Source organism: Oxyura jamaicensis, chromosome 5, assembly GCF_011077185.1.
Source record: "Oxyura jamaicensis isolate SHBP4307 breed ruddy duck chromosome 5, BPBGC_Ojam_1.0, whole genome shotgun sequence".
NCBI lineage: Eukaryota > Metazoa > Chordata > Aves > Anseriformes > Anatidae > Oxyura > Oxyura jamaicensis.
Window position 1 is genome coordinate 48050718 of NC_048897.1, and position 14865 is coordinate 48065582.

Here is a 14865-nt window from a genome sequence, read left to right on the forward strand (position 1 = left end):
GTTTGCACAGCACGCAGAGGAATTGCCCCAGCTCTGCATGTCAGACGTGTCAGCTGGGTCCAGGTTCACCCCAGGATGCAGGTCACCCAAGGAAAATGTAGGTTTAAAAACCTTCAGGGAGTTAACGGTGTTAGAATGGTGTTAGTTCTTTAGTAATTTTGCATGTTTTCCTGTAAACCAAGCAGCGTATGTTCAATGAGAGCCCATCTGATTCAATAGAAATAGATCTTTATTAATAAACATGCACATTATATGTATATTTAAAATACATTTACATTTTTCTACTATTCACTTTAGAAAACAATTTCATAAAAACCTTTAATCAGGTCCCAAGTAATTTTAAACATTAAAAAGCCATTTTTTTTTTTATCATAGAACCAGTCGGTATTATTCCAATTAAGTGGTGTATAATCACCATGTATTTACCATAATGCAGGCTCATGCATTTCAGCAGAAATAGGTGTTCCCTTTCCTGCTTTGTTAACCATGTCAAATATACGATGATATACTTGACAACATTATTATCTGCATTTGTGATTCCCTGCTGAGAGAGCGCTGTACAGATGGCATTGAAAAGCTGGAGACAATTTTTTTTTTTTTTTTTTTTTTTTTTTTTTTTACAACTTTGAGTTCGCGGGAGGGGCGCTGGCATTGCAGGTAACGCAGAACCCGGTTATGGCAGAAACTGGAAAAAGGAGAAATTTCGTGAACCACGAGGAGGAATGCAGTCTAAAAAAGACGAGAAGAGGGAATTGCCAAACGCCCTCTGTGTTCATGGCAAACTTTGGGGTCAGGGTCGTGCTTCCCAAGGCCCTGCTGAGCACGGAGCCAGATCTGCGTGGAGTGCACAGAGTTATCAGCTAAACACGGGCTGCGGTTTTTACAGGACATGTACAAAGGCTCGTATGAGGATGGGACTTTAAGGCACGATAGTCCGTATGTATACTCAACACATTCATCGAAAACAAAAGTTCCATTTACAGTGCAATATAAACGTATCCAAGAACTCAAGCGGCAGCTCTATGATCACTTTTCACTGATAATTAGGCAACTGAGGAGCACGTCTGTGGTGCAGGGCAGCCCCAGCCCTGCTCGCCCGTACACATGCTGAGCGTTGAGCACACGAGGAGCCTCCCTGGCTGCAGCCGGAGGATGCGTGCCAAGACACTCGGGCAAGAACCCAAGTGTTTGCAGGATCAGGGCCCTAATATTGCGGGATGTCTGCACCAAAGCTGATTTCCTGCTGGGCCAAGCTGCCTCCTGCCACAGCCGCTGCTGCTCCGGGCGGCACCGGGTGCTGCTCAGGTCCGGCGTTCCCAGCCAGGTTGGGGAAAGCGGCACAAGAAAACGTAACTCTTTGAAACGCTACTTACAGCCATGTTCCGAGATGACAATGGATTGTCCTAAGCCAGTCCTTGGCAAAGTCACCAGCTATCTGTTACCAGCTCTGTCCGTGTCGCCCCGCGTCGTCTCTGATGAACGCGCTATCTCCAAGGCAACCGAGTTGAAGGGAAGGAAGGACTTTCTTTACATCCAGTGCAAACATAGCCCGTGTGTGGGAGCTCCTACCGCAGTCATAGTAGAATACATATATATATATCTATCACCGAAATTTGACCACCTACAGACAGATTCACACATCAGAAGCTAGAAGAGCTGAATTGCAGCTACAAACCCCAGAACAGGAAAATCACTGTAGGAAGCTGTATTAAAAACGCCGGTACCTGGTAGCTTGGCAACTAAATGATAAAATCAGCACATAATTCAAAAAACTGTCAAATTAAATATTTCGGGAGCAACTTGCAATGTAATTGCACCTTTCTACTTCTTTATCACTCTGAAAATTATGTTTCTTAAGCACTGAAGTTGAATGTTTCAGACCCACTTTACAACAGCACAAACCACCGGGTGAAGCAGAAGGCAACAAAAACTTGTGTAGACTCAAAATAAGTTAGAATTGTGGACTTTTAACTCAATTTCATATCAAAAAGTCAACCAGAGTTTTCTAGAAATAAATGATCTCTTTTAACAGCTCCTAGAGCAAGTAGAAATAAATAAAATTAAAAATCAGACAGTGTATTTTGTTCAAGAAAGCAACACATGAGAAAAACACGAGTAAAACATTACCCTCTTTCATGGGTAGCCCAAGCAGTTTTGTTATCTGATCCAGATCTGCATCTGTTGTACCTGTTCAGTAGACAGCGCGTTATCAGAGAAGCTTTCAATAGGCAAGAAAGTACCTGCCCCTTGCAGGCAAGGAAATTAGTGTTCAGAGCTGAATCTGACAGGGACACTGCTTTTTTTTTTTTTTTTTTCAGGTGAGGTTAAAGGCTTTAATCCTACTGAGCTTTTTTACTCCATTGCAACAATTTTTACGTAAAAAGTTTGTTTTTCAGGCCAGAACCATCATATGAATATAATAAAGCAGGTCAGAGGTAAAACAAAAGCATTTTAGCATTTCATATAGTAGCTAGATCATTATGAGTTCAGGCAGAAACACACAAAGAACAAAAAAGTGTATAAATCGGATCACTTCAGAGCAGCAAATTACGTATTTTGAAATACCAGACAAGAGGAACAGTTTCCCTGTAGCACCCAGCAGCCTCCTGAGGTCTGTGTCCCCGGGAGGATCCCAGGGGCCAGCAGGGGCCAGGACCTCCCAAGGAGCTCACAGCACCTCTCGTGGCACCCATCAGCTCTCAGCCCCCTCCTGTGCAGCACAGGGTTGGCTTCCAGCTTCTGCTTGTGGTATGAGGGCTGCTGCACCCAGCTGGCAATTAGCAATTAGCCGGCCTCTCTCAGCTGGCCCCTGTCAAGCTGGGCACAGACCCTCATAGCTGGAGGCTCCCCAAACAGGGCCCAGCACAAGTTTTTTGGAAGGGAGGCAAAGCCCCCTGTCCTGCACGGCAAGGGGCTGATGACACCTTTTGGAAGAGGCAAAGAAATATGCCCTGCCTCAGCACAAAAACAAAAGCTGCTTCTCACAGCCTGAATATTCGTAACAACCTCCCAAAAACAGCACTGCCCTGTTTTTCCAGCCTTACTGCAATACCTGTGCTGTTCGTTTTCCCCACTTTGCAGGCTATCCTTGTTTTGAAATAAGCTGTTGCATTTTTTTTCTCATTAAAAAGTTGTATTTAACCGTTCCTTTCTATCCCCTAAACCTGTCCTGCTTCCGACTGCTGATGTAGGAGTTGACTTTGCTCTTCACACCTTCTGCTCTCGCCTTCCTATCTTTTTTTCCCGCACCATGAACACGTGCCTGACAGCTGCAATGATACGTGCAACACACACGACTAAGATGCTCCGGGCAGGGTTACAGGAGGAATCCTACACTAAACACATCCCTGTTGAGCAATGGTATTTGTTCGTACTCCATAATGCTTCAGCAATAGCATTGGCCAGACCTGCATGAAAAAAGCCTTTCAAAATATATATATATTTTTAAATCAGGTTCTTAGATACATATCTGCCTCCAGCTGAGAGTGTGCTGTTACTTACTTTGCTTTAAAGCTGCGGGGGTGATAGCCAGCCAGGCAAAGCCAATTTCTTCACTGGAAGCCAAAAGCCCTATGGGACAGGCTTTGGACCATTCTGCGTATATGGTCAGTGATTCTGGGTTGCGAGCCACCCTCCAGTGAACAGCAGGTGTATCAGTAACTGATAATTTACAGGCTCATCAATCACATTTCCACAGGTTATAGTGCAATCTTTGCTTTTGACCCCATTGCTGGAGCATCATCTTTTCCCTTATATTACTCTTTGGTATTTTCGTGATATAGCTTTGGCAGCTATAAAACTTTCCACTTGTAGTCATTGATTTGCTGAACATCTCTCATGTCATTTCATAGCTTGCGAAATATAGATTTACATATTCTAAGGTTAATTCCCAGATTGAAATTAGACATTTTACTTGACCTGAAACACTATTACGAATGCCGAGTAGCTTCATCAGGAGAATCTCTGAGGCTTTACTAGCATCTGTCACGTACATTCATTCTCTATCGATAGGAGTTATGGTTGTTTTTCTGCCTTGTTTATTCCACGTAAAAATAAATGACTGTCTATTCCCTAGCACCAATGTGAACCTCCGGCCAAACAGCAAATTAGCATGCAGAAAAGTATCAGGGAAACAACTAGGGGAAGAATCAAATGAAGCTAAGGAAACACTGATGGCGGGCTGAAGAAACAATTTTTCCTGTGAGTCATTCTGTTCTGCATTAAAATAGCAAAATAGATACCAGCTAAGAGATAATAATATGTAAAAAGGTGAATGCAATTATTCTAAAAAAAAATAATAATAACCTTGTAAATCTCAGTATAGAGTGTCTTGTAAGTAGCAAGCGAGTTAGTCTCTGAAAATCCTAAGCAAAAGGCTGTTTCCTTTGGCACTGACTCCTTCATATTCCAAACATTTCCTCAGAGAAATTTTCTGTCTATTCCTTTATGTAAATAACTTGCTTTTTACTCCTCACTGTTAGACTACTCTGCTACTCTGGGGGCTTCCCTTCTGCCAGAGATGGCAGAATTTAACTGCAAAGTGATTTTCAATGTCTGTATCTACACACAGAGAACTTAAATGCGGCTTTGCTTCTACGCAACACGCTGCACACAGCCCCGGTGGGTAAGGACCTGTGTATTGCACCAGCTCTGTGTGTGTGCCAAGGTACTTCATAGCCACGGGGTTAACACCGGGTTTCAAAGTGCCATCCGCTCAGCTCCTACCGCACCCGGCTTGATCATTAAGTATCTCTGCAATTAGTGCCTCATCTTAACACCTCAATAAGCAGTTCAAGCATTCAGAAACAAACATAGGTGGGTCTAACAGCTACTTTAATTCATTTTATAAATAAGCAATTGAGAATTTTGCTCCAAGTGGCTGCTTGTGTAGCCCATTCCGTAAACGGCGTTCTCTGCAGAATAAGGCACGATACGATACGAATGCAGCTCTTCATAATAGAGCGACTGGGAACAGCACTCCTGTACCATAAACTTCAGCCGTTTTCGTGCGTCAGAGTAAGCAGTCCTATAACATGGAGCCTCCTTAAAGTATTCATAGCTCTCCCTCTCTGTCTCTAGGTGAATCTTCCTCAACAGATTGTTAATTAATACAGACCTACGGAGGTAGGCTTCAGGGTCTTCCAGGAATCGGAGTTTCTGGAGAGAAAGTTTTAGAATACAAGTCCGGTCCTCGGGTAGTATCAGGTGCTGGGGAGCAAAGAGCATCAAAGGGGTCTTTAGTACGGAGGAATGAAACCGAGGGAGGATGGGGGCTGGAACGAGAAAGCTACTCACTTTTGGACAATACTCATGGCAATCTTGATGTAAATGTTCTTCTTCTGCATATTTCCTCTTAAAGTAGGCTACTTTCGACGTCGTTAATGTGTTTGGTAGGCCCCGATGAGATCAGCTCTGCGCAAAAGAAGAAGGAGAAGCGGCTCAGTAACACTGCCACCACGCCTGCAACAGCACAGCCTGGGCTGTACAGGGCCCAGAGATGGGACCAGGCTCCCCCTGACCCCACTGCCTCCTCTCCACACCCCAAGGGCAAAACCTGAGGGGGGTCTCCAAGCCTGCAGCCCTCCAGCCCCGCAGGCCCTGCCCTGGCAGCGCTGCCCCCGCGGGCTAACGGGGCGTAGGCCGGGGGGCTCGGGGGGCCGCGGGAGGGTCCCCCCGCTGCAGAGAGGGGTCCCTGGGGGCTGAGGCCGGCTGGGGTCCACCATTATTACCCAGGCAGCTCCTGCCGCCCCCCTGTCACAGCACGGCCCCGCTAGGGGGTGGTGTTGGCCCGGAGGAGCCGCCGTGCCCAGCCGCTGCGGCCGTTAGCCGTGTGAGGGTTCCAGGCCCCGCGCTCGGTGCCCCCGTTGGGGCCGGGGCTCTCTGCGCGCCCTGCTCCCAGCTGTGCTCCTCCGAGGGGAGATGTGGGGCTGAAGCACCTCGTCGAGACCATAACTCTGGTGCTGAGCAGCTCAGGACCCCCGGGAGAACCGGGGCCCGGTTGTGGTTCCCAGTTCGTGACAAGATACTGGGAGGCACATGGCTGTGGGGCGGCATCACCGCCACCAAAACCCGCTCTCATTGTCATGGTTTGCGTTTAAATGGGCACTTTTTTTTTTTTTTTTTTTTTTTTTTTGAGATTTTTCAGCACATTTACTATGCTGAATTTTAAAGGTAGTCCCAAAAAGTTAGATTCACTCAGGTCTTACGGCATAAAATTTCTTTCCCACACTGAGATCCTTTACAGGGGCACGTAAAGCCCGGCTTTCTGAGGAAATAAAGGGCTTGGCTCTGGACTGCATCTCTACCCCAGCAGCAGAGCCAAATACATTGTGCAGCCAAACCAGACCTCATCTTACAGGGTGGGCTTGGGGAGCTCCTGGAGTCCTCGCTGCAGGTGGGAAGGAAAGGATGTTGGTGCAGCTCTCACAGGGTTGGAGGCGATGTGCTCTGCCATCCCCCCCTCTGCACCAAAACCCCACAGAGCTGGCTGAAGAGAACAGACCCTCACAGGAAATTCTTCTTGTGTTTTCTCCCTGAATTTCAAGTCAGTGAGGATGGAGGTTTGCCATAAAAGAACACTACAAACTGGGGTAGAAAAACCTTGACTGATGGATTAACAGCTGATTTAGAGCCGAGTCCCCCAGCCCTGGGACTGGCCTGACGTGGATCCCACAAAGCAGCACCATTCCCACCACAGAGGTATCAGAAGGGGTCTGTCACTCTTGCAACAGGACAACACCGTGTTGTAGTCAAGTTGGACCACTGCACGCAGCAGAGATGCTCCCTGCACTGACCTCAGCTCTCGGGACCAGAGGCACAGCTGCAATTAGCTCTGGGCAGCTATGAACACACGTTCAAACACACGTACAGCAGCCTTCAGTGCTGGCAGGTTTTATCCTAGTATTTGAATTATTCTGGAGACTGGACAACCTGGGCACTTAACTACTCTGATATAGGTTCTCCTAGGTTAAAGCCCCTCTGCTGTGTTTTCTGAGTGCAGTCCCAAAGCATTTACCCTCCCTGCACTGTGGGGTAGGAGAACATTACGGTTTCCCTCAGCCTACTTTGAGGACAGAGGTATGAAAGATGAAGTGGCGTTCCCATGGCCACCCAGGCCATCAGGGATGGGAACAGAGCCAAACTCAGCGTACAGGCTGATGAGCCAACCAGGGGCTCGTTGTTCTCCTTCAAACCGAGCTTCTAAATGCTAAAACTCGCTCCCTGGTGGTTTTCAGTGAAAAGGCAGGAGCACAGACCCAGCACTGCCTGTGTGCTCTGCAAGCAGAAAATGAGCAGAGGCAGGATAGACGAGCACAGCCTGCAGAGCATCGCTGCTGCTGTGTGCAGAGCCTACAGCTCCTCCAGCTCCGTGCAAACCTCTCCTTTGCTGTCACTGGAATGCCTCCCCTCCGGAGGTGGGGGGTGACAGTAGGACAGTCATTGCTCCTCGCATGCATGGTCCTGAAGAAAAACCAGCAAATAGTTTGGAATGGCCATGTCAGATGCAGTTTCCTGGGACCCAGACCCCCTCCAGGCACGATTGCCTTGCATGAGGGTGAGCCACGGTGCAGGAGAGCCTGCAGCTGTCCCCACCACTCTGCCCTGTCCTCGCTGGTCCCTGGGGTGCTCTCAGAGGGAGAGGATTGTGTCCTGAGAGGGACACAAATCACCATCCTGGCAGTGGGCTGGGCTGGCATCCAGCTGGCACCAGCCCTCTGCCTGCCAAGTCTGCAGGGTACAGACAGCACCAGCTCGGGACATAGCCCTCGGGTGCAAACCGTAGTCAGTTCCCAAAGACCTTACAACATCAGGCAAAGCAGGGGAGTTATCACAACCCCCGGCACTTGCTTTAGGAGCAAGGAAGGGCAGCACTCAGCAGCTGAACACTAAACGCACCTCTGGGCTGCGAGGCTGATGTTAAAAGGACGTGTTCCCACTTGAAAGCGCAAAGCCACTCAAAAGACACAGAGAGCCAAGCAGACACAAGCTGCTCAATGTGACGCTAGCTGCTGGCAAAGCCCAGAAACCCCAGGGCAGGAGGCTCATGAGCTGCCAGCCTTGCTCTAATCCTTCTCTGAAAGTCAGAGCGGACGGCCTCCGTGCGTGCCTCGGGGCTGCTTGGCCAGGGCTGCAGGCACGCACGGCGGTAGTAATGCCGCAGTGAATCAGACCCTTAGCGTTTTGTTTAAATATAAACATATTGAATCAGTGCTTTTTGTGTAGAGGGCTATTCTTGCCAGCCAAGTGTTTTGACAGTTACAGCAAGGTGGTATGAGTCACTGCCTCCGCCTCACTCAAGCTCGGAGACAGATACATCTTAATCACATTACATTTCTTCAGCGCCACACCACAACGCGAGGCGCGGTGCCAAGTTCCCCCCCGCAGGGGCTAACCGGTGGGTCCTGAGCCTGATATTTGTCCTCCCAGCCTGGAACAGACCTCGGGAAACGCGTTGAGCCCCCCGCCGCCCGCCCGCCGCCGCCGCCTGCTCGGCATGCACAGCACACAGGAGCGCGGCGGCTCCGGCTGCCATTAGCACTAATGGAAGTTGGGAGCATAAATCCCACGCGCGGCAGCGAGGGAATAGACGCCTCCGTCTCTCCAGCCTGCATCTCTCAAGCGCAGCTTCGCGAGGCCTTTAATTGCGCTTTCAAAAAGAGCAAAATCTGCCCGTTCCTATTCATTTCTCCGGGAATAATTACAGCGCTGCGTGGACCCGCAGAGTTACTAGGCATGTTTGGGCAGAGGGCTATCTTATCTAAATTGAAATGGAAATCGATTTATAACACGGCAACTTCGCGGTCTAGCTGCAAATTGCAAGAAATTCTCTTTATCTGGCCCCGGGCTCCCCCATCACCCAGCGACAGGAGCCCCTCTGCGGCATGAATTAGTGCTGGGTGATTTCAAGAGGGCTGCAAGTGAGCCCGGAGAGGGGTAAAAGTGGGGTTTAATGAATGACCAGACAGCCAGGAGAAAGCAAAGCTCATGCTTTCCCACCTGGAGCAAGGGAGAGGGATCTGCCAGCCCCAGCTCTGCCCCAGACATCGTACGTGAGAGCTGGGGAGCTCTCCTACACTCAGTGTCTCCTCCTTTTCTCAGAGGAAAACCCATCGCTGCCTCACTGTGCTGCAGTGACGGGGCCGTAGGAGCTGCTACTATCAGCACGTTGATGCAGATGTCTGCAGGGGGCAAGCAGAGGGGCTCGCTGGCCAAGCCAGAGCTGCCGGCACAGCACGTGGAAGGCAGTTGGTAAAATGTGCCCGTGCCCAGTGGGGTTTCCTAACACGGGAGAAGGTGATCAATGGGCAAGATGGAAACCTTTTCTGAGCATCTCTTGCAGGCACAAATAGAAAACCTGAGGGAGGCTTCTAAGTGCGCAGAACCAAGCATTTATTACCAGCAGGAGCTGTGACTTTGACATGGCTGGGAATATCATAACGTCCTTGCAAACTTCAGTGATAAATTCCCCTGTCTCTAACCTTAGCAGCGCTCACAATTAAGGAGTGCTCGGCTGAAACCCTACTCTGATTTTGCATGCCATGCTGCTGCATTTTTCCTCTGCCGCTGGCAGGACAAGCAGCTGGTCCCACCGGGGCTTTCCGGTTGATAACACAAAGCTACCAAGCCACAGGCAGGCGAACATGTGGATCGACAACATGCCAGCCCCAGGATCTCACACAGACTGCCAATCGATTGCAGCTCCTCCAGAGGATAGGGACAGATTTCCTACTCCTTGCTCGGTCAGAGAAAGCCCCTTTAATTCACCTGTGGGCAGGTAAAAGCCTTGCTGCTGTCTGCTGGCAGGAGCTGCTGGCTTTGCACTTTAAACCTGCCTTCCTTTTAGTTTGCTAATTGCTTTGCAGATCTCCCTAATTCATTTCTGGGCAAGGCACAAGCATCCGAATAGCTCTCACGAGTGCATGAAAACCGAGTGACTTCTCTCCCCGTCCCTGCAGTCCCACTGCCTGCACCCTTCTGACTAAGGGGCTGGCTAGAGCCTGGGCCACATGCAGCAAAGAAAGAGAATAAAATCCCATCCCCAGCTTGATCCCCTGTTAGCACTCATCCAAGTAATTCCCCTCACCCCGAAGGCAAGCCCGACCAGCTGGAGTCTGCAAACTTGGTGGTTACCTGAGGACGTGGAGTCAGTCTGCAGAGGGTCTTTCTGGGGTAACGCCAGCAGTTCCGGTGAGATTTCCTCCTCGCACGGGCTCAGCGAGCATTTCTGGCAGCACGGCACTGCTGAATGGTACCTGCCACGGGGGATCAAGGAGAAACACGCATGGCTCAGGTGGCAAAGCCGGGACGTACGCGGCACGTAGCTGGGCTGCAAGAGAGGGGAGCGCTATCTCAGGAGCCCCGTGGGGCTCGCTAGCAGGGAAAGCAGAGCTGTGGTGTCACGTCCAATGCTGTAACTCTGACCTCGCTTCCTAGACACCTTCTCAAACATCAGGAAAGTGAAATCAAACATTAAGAAAATTTGCTTCAGCCTCTCGGTGGTATAGCTGCAGTCCTCCCAAAACAAGCGCTGCAAAAATACAGCTTGCTCCCTGAATATCCGGAAGTTTCTCAGCTAGAACGCGATTGCTGCCTTGATCACTGCCCTTTAAAACTGCACGTTATTTCCTCTGTTAGTTCTCGTCAACCTGGGAGGAAAGCTGAAGGGAGACTATTAAAACCACAGCATCGTTTCGAGTAGTAGCGCTAATTTCCTATCCCATACGCGCGCACACCCACACTCCTGCAGAGTCGCACAGCTCGGGGGAAGGCAGATAACCAGCTTTATTTAACACAACGATTGCAGCGCGCACGTTTCAGTGTTTGCCTTGTGCACCGGCCAGTTCCTGGGCTGCAAGGAGACGCAGCAGCACCCAGCCGATGCCTCGCCTCCCGGGGGGAGCATTTAGCACGGGGCAGTGAGAATACCTCCCGCTCCAGGTGGGGAGCACAAACAGCTCTGTGCGTGCATCCCCAGCTCTGCACGTTCACCTGCGTGTGCAGGCACTCACACTTTTAGGTGTGTGAAAGAAGAACAAACAGCTCTAAACACTGCGAAAGACAGAGAAAGACAAACAGAGCGTGTGCATGCATGCGTGCCTGTCTCGCAGCTGTAAGACATCTATATTTGGATGGTTGTCTCATCCCAGGAGATGACACTCAGCTAACAGGCACCAAAAGAGCAGCTACGGATACTTCTCAGAGTCCTGCTTTGGCTACACCGAGGTGCCTCGGAAGCCAGCCACCTTCCCCAGAGCCTGCTGCAGCCCAGCTGAGCCGCAGACGCCTCTGCAGGACGACCAGCCGAGCCTCCCGCTGGGCTCCTCACTCCCTGCCGAGGCACAGCACAGCCCAGATCTCACCCCACCAAACTCCTCCGTGCTGACATCCCCCTGCCATCCCCGCCGGGGAAACAGAACCAGCAAAACCCCACGCCGCCCTCCACGGCGCACAGCCCCACGGCCACTCACCCGCCCGGCTGCAGCAGGAAGGCTGCACCCCGTCCTCCCCTGTCCTCTGCGAGCCGCCGGCTGCTCCTGCTGGCGGTGCTGGCGGTGCTGGCAGCTCCCGGGTCCCCGCAGCACTGAGCCCAGCATCACCCCCGGCCGCAGCGCCGAGACGGGGCCCAGATGCGCCCCGCGCCGATTGGTCCAGCGGGAGCAGGTGCGGGGCCGTCGCTAGGGGCGTTGCTAGGGGCGTTGCTAGGGGCGTTGCTAGGGGCGTCGCTAGGAGACCGTGACGCTCTGCCCATCACTGGCGGGACGCGGGGTGGAGGGAGGGGTGGGGTGGGGTGGGATGGGACGGGGTGGGGTGGGATGGGGGCGGTGGGGTGGGATGGGATAGGGTGGGGTGGGGGCGGTGGGATGGGATGGGATGGGAGTGGAGGGGCAGGCACTGATCTGTTCTCCTAAGTGACCATCCATAGGACCCAAGGGAATGGAGTCAAGCTGCAACAGGGGTGGTTCGAGCTGGACATCAGGATAAGGTTCTTCACCAAGAGGGTGGTCGCGCACTGGCTCCCCAGGGACATAGGCATGGCACCGAGCCTGTCATAGTTTAAGAAGCCTTTGGACTGTGTTCTTGGTCACGTGGTCTGAATTTTTGGGTAGACCTGTGTGGTGCCAGGAGTTGGACTCAATGATCCTTGTGGGTCTCTTCCAACTTGGGATATTCTGTGATTCTATTATTCTATTCTATGAGATGGGGTGGGATTGGATGAGAAATACACGCTGTAGCCCACCAGGGTGGAGCCAGAGGATGGAGCAGGTGCCACAACTCAGAGCTGGAAAAAGGGGTGCGAGGTTTCCAGGGACATTGTGGCAGGGCAAAGGATGGGGATGAGAAATGCCAGAGCTAGGAGGGGACAGCCCTGCTCCAGGCTTTGAGGATGGAAAGGCAGAAAATGTCCCTTCTGGGCAGGATGGAGGATTTATGGAGCAGAGAAGCAGCTGCAAGGGAAAAGGAGAACGGTGCTGGGTGTCTGCCCCAGGACAGGGAGAGAGCAAAATGGGGAGAAACATAACCCAGTGCCTGGAAGGACCTGGGGAAGTGGAGAGTCCAATTTGGGGCTGCTGGCAGTAAGAGTTGGGAGCTCTACTGCTCTCCTTCTGGGTCACACTCCTCTTCCTATTCCCCTGTGCCTATCGCTCCCTCTGGGCACACTGGCCTTTCCCTGAGCCGTTGGGATGCCCATCACATCACCCTGCCTGTGGCACATACACTAGTGACCCCAAAGAGCTCCCCCACAGCACCCTGAAATCCCATGGGCAGAAATAGGGGCTGCTGCAGGAGCAGACACCACACAGAAAGACAGCCCAAACCTCCTCTTAGATCAGCCCAGCACCCTGGGCTCTGCTCAGCACCCTTCCCAAGGAGAAAACCCTCCCAGCCCTGTCTGTGCCCACACAACACAACTACCGTGGATCCACATTGGATCCACCACTCCTCCTGAGAGCTTCGTGCTCATGCCACCACCAGCCCTGTCTTCATGGCAGGCCCAAGTCCCAGTTCAGAGCAGCCTCAAACCAGCCACTGCCTTGTCTTTGGGCATCTGGTTGCCCCGACACACGGTACGTACACACATCTCCTCTGGTCCTCGCAGCTCGAGAAAAGATCAGTCACGGCCACATACTTACTTCAAATTATCTCTGAAGTTCTGCTCCTTTTACTGAAAAGTCAAATGAACTCAAACTAATTTCAAATTTGAACTTTCCAGGACAATAGGAAGGCACTGGAATTTAATTGATTTTGATTACCTGCCTTATTATTATGCTGCCAGCAGCGATAGTTCAGGTTGGTGTAATTTTAAATTTACTGTGAGATGAATTTGACATTTCTCTGCTGCTGAATAGAGGACTTGAGCGATGCTTCAGCTCTTCACAAAGATGTCATAATTAATTCAGTAATATCACTTCTGGATACGGAGATAGAAAAGGAAGACACGGCAGCACCTACTCTGCATCTAGGCGCCAAGCGAATGACAGACTGCGTTACTCCAGCGTTCCCAAAATTGATTGTGAATTTTTTTAACATTCAACACAATTTCTGCTGCAAAGACATGTCTTCCCCCTCCTGTCAGCAAACAAGTGGGACTTATTAGCTGGCAATAACTCACAGCCGAGAGGTCAGCTCATCTTCTCCCAGCTGGCCCCAAGAAGAGTTGCCATCCCCTGAGCAGCCCAGAGCAAATTCTTCTGAAATCCAATCCTCGCTGCTTTTCTTTGACCCCTTTCTGAGGGGGCAGAGAGCATAGGGGAATGGATCTCTTGCTGAGATAAACCAGAGATCACATGACCTGAAGGGAGATGCACAGCAGATGCTCCATCCCAGCCCATCCATTCCATCCCATCCCACCCCATCCCCTGCACTGCCATGGGACGAGAGCCACCCTCCGTTCCCTGGGGAAGGAGCCTTCCCCTCTCTGCCAGGGGTGCCCGCTCAGGAGTCACTGCCCAGCTGAAGCGCACGTTGTTTTCGTGCAGTGGAAATTAAACAGACCTGTGAACTGGGACCAAAGTCTCTATTGATAGTGATATTATTTGAAAAGATAAGACTTCAAATGCATACTGCACGAGATAAAACCCGGACAAGCAGACAATAGAAGAGTAGCTTTTTTTTTTTTTTTTTTTTTTTTTCTTTTTTAATTCTTTGGAAAGCAAAATTGCCTAGCACAGTCAGTGCTGTAATAAAATAATAAACATATTTTAAAATGGTTTAGGGCAATTGGGAACATAAAAAGAAAAAAAAAAAAAAAGCAAAACAAACAAAACCATTAGCATTTACTTTACTCTAACTGCCTCGCAGGATTAGAAAAAATCGGTTCCTTCATCTCAGAAGAGTTACATCTCCTCCAGCCAGCTGTGGAGAACCGATGCATGAGATGAATGTGCCTTCTGAACTGAAGCACCAAGCACCCAAAAGACGTGTGCAGGAGCAGCAGTCCTCCCAGGTGCCATACACCTGCACAACTGTGTGGCTGAACACAGCCCAAGCCCCGCTGGCACAGAGGCACGGCTTTACGCATGCAGAAAGTATTTAAAACAGACAAAATGTACCTGAACCGCTTAACATCCTCACCCAACACACCGAGCAGTTTCAGGCGTGCCCTGCTCCGGTTTCTCCCCCTGGCCTGGCCCATTCGTCTGCCCCAGCCCACAAAATCCCCCAAATCTTCCCCTTGACCCAGCACATCTGGATGTGCAGATCCAGCTGCCGGAGCCCTGCAGCCGCTGGCCCACCACGGAGGGACTGAGCAGCCTGGGTCCAGCCCTGCCCACAGCCTGGAAGGCCAGCTCCTTTTGGCTTTTCCAGTCTTAGAGCTCTGCCTTTCTGCCCTTTTCCGTCGGTATTTTAGAATCTGCCAGGGGG

The 14865-nt window shown here is 50.8% G+C and overlaps 2 long non-coding RNA genes across 4 annotated transcripts; one reads left to right on the top strand and one right to left on the bottom strand.

The window, feature by feature from the left end:
- Positions 1-211: 211 nt before the first annotated feature.
- Positions 212-11647, bottom strand: LOC118168096. 3 transcript variants are annotated; one of them, XR_004751357.1, is made up of 4 exons: positions 11469-11647; positions 10132-10253; positions 5296-5412; positions 212-5208 (listed from the first exon to the last, which is right to left on the bottom strand). It is a non-coding gene; the product is annotated as an uncharacterized LOC118168096 (long non-coding RNA). The 3 variants fall into 3 exon arrangements; XR_004751359.1 differs by lacking the exon at positions 11469-11647 and adding an exon at positions 10778-10801; XR_004751358.1 differs by lacking the exon at positions 11469-11647 and adding an exon at positions 10423-10685.
- A 1529-nt stretch (positions 11648-13176) lies between these two features.
- On the top strand, positions 13177-14239 carry LOC118168169. Its single transcript, XR_004751400.1, has 2 exons — positions 13177-13290; positions 13401-14239. It is a non-coding gene; the product is annotated as an uncharacterized LOC118168169 (long non-coding RNA).
- The last annotated feature ends 626 nt before the right edge of the window (positions 14240-14865 follow it).